We start from the raw sequence: 1,895 nt of genomic DNA on the forward strand, positions 1-1,895 counted from the left end.
AGGTAGGAGCTGCCTAGGTTGCTCCTTGGCTTAGTAGGAAAGGCCTCAGGGACTGCTCTTGCTTTCCAGGCCTAGGGAAAGAGCAAAGGCTTTGCTGTCCTTGCATTTTTCAGAGGGGTTCCTTTGGGTTAGGCATTTAAAGACTCTATTAAAATGGAAATGTTATCTTGGAGGAGTAATGCATTAAGCCATTATCTGTCATTAACACCTTGGCAAGAAAGGATTTAAGATGAGGCTGCCTGTTACCGGCAGCTCCCTTAGGGAATGGGAACTCTGGCCTGGATAGAGGCCTGGGAAAAAGGGTCTTGCCCTGGAAAAGTGCAACGTTTGTAGAGAAGGAGCAAAGGTGCCAGGTGCTTCTACCTTTGCCTAGTAGAGCATTCTAGAAATCAGTCCCTGTGCTATCTGCTCCTAACAAATGTGTGCTTGCAATCTCAGGTCCTTGTATAAACAGTAGTTTTCTTATTTATTTATTTAATGTATTTATTTACTAATTATTTATTTATTTATTCATTTTTAAAATATATCAAAGTCCAGAGGTATGTAAGAGAATCCTTCAAGCCTCAACAAACATTACATATAAAGTAAGGTGTCTAGGTTCTATTTGCTTTATCAGTTCAAAAATAATACAAGGCCAAGCTCAATTTTTCTTTTCTGTTTTTTTTTCTATTTTGTTTATTTATTTATTTATTTATTTATTTGGAGCTGGAGTTTTGTTGCTTTGCAGTTGCCATATTTGACGGCTTTTTTGTTTGTTTCAATTTTTTTCCCCTAATTACTTTATAGACAGTCTTCCTCTGTATCGGGGCTGGCCTGAAACTCATGGCCTTTCTGCCTCAGCTCTCAAAAGATGAGTCACAGGTGTATAGTACCACATCAAATTGAAATCACTTCTCTTCTTTTGTTTTTAGAAACAGGGTTTCTTTGTGCAGCCTTGGCGGCTGTCCTAGAACTCGATCTGTACACCAGGCTGCCCTTGAACTCACAGAGATCTTCCTGCCTCTACCTCCCGAGTACTGGGATTAAAGGCATGCGCCCTCTGCCATCCGCTCTCCACACCTCCCCTGGCTTGAAATCACTTCTTATGCAATTTCCTTCATAGAGATAGATGAAGAAATAAGAACCTCAAGCTTATTCATTCCTTTGACTAGAAGGACCACCCAGTACCTCTCATAACCCCTCAGGACCCAGAACGGAGTCACGTGACCACCTTTCGTTGCACCGGAGTATTTTCAGTCTCTACAAGAGGTGTATCTGGCACAGAACTCAAAAGGGCTAAGGGCTTAAACACATCTGCTCCTTTATACACTGCTTCCTTCATCTGCCAGAGCCATTTCCTTTATGTCTGTGGTTCCAGCTCCTGAGACCACATCCTCCCACCAAGGCAGGAAATGTAAATGAAGATCAGGGCTACAGAGATGTGTTGTGTTAACTTAGACTGTGACCATAAATGTCTTTCCAAATAACTGTCTGTTAGTCTGGGCTCTAATTTCTCCGCTCTCACCTTGTTAACTAACCTCACGGCGGCGTATCAGCCGCCATCATGGCCACGAGCACATGAGACCACCCATTCTACAGCGTCCATCTTCACCTCCCGGGTCCTGAGACTGCAGAGGTTTGTTTGTGCTTGTCATCTGCAGAGTGCTCTGGTGACCCTGGTGACCCTCGTGTCCCAGAGAGACAATCTGGGCTTTGCCGCTGGGAGGGTGGAAGCAGGAGTCCAGTCAGAGTACGGAATGCTCTGGAAACCAACTCCATAGGCATCGAGGGGTCTGCCAAGCAAAGGAGCCATCAGCTACATTAATTGCACTAGCATTGGTTCCTGGCAAAATTTGACGACATCAACAAAAATAACCTTTGGTTAATGGATTAATACTCTTCCTCCCCCCCCCCCC

This window comes from Mastomys coucha, unplaced genomic scaffold, assembly GCF_008632895.1.
Source record: "Mastomys coucha isolate ucsf_1 unplaced genomic scaffold, UCSF_Mcou_1 pScaffold5, whole genome shotgun sequence".
NCBI lineage: Eukaryota > Metazoa > Chordata > Mammalia > Rodentia > Muridae > Mastomys > Mastomys coucha.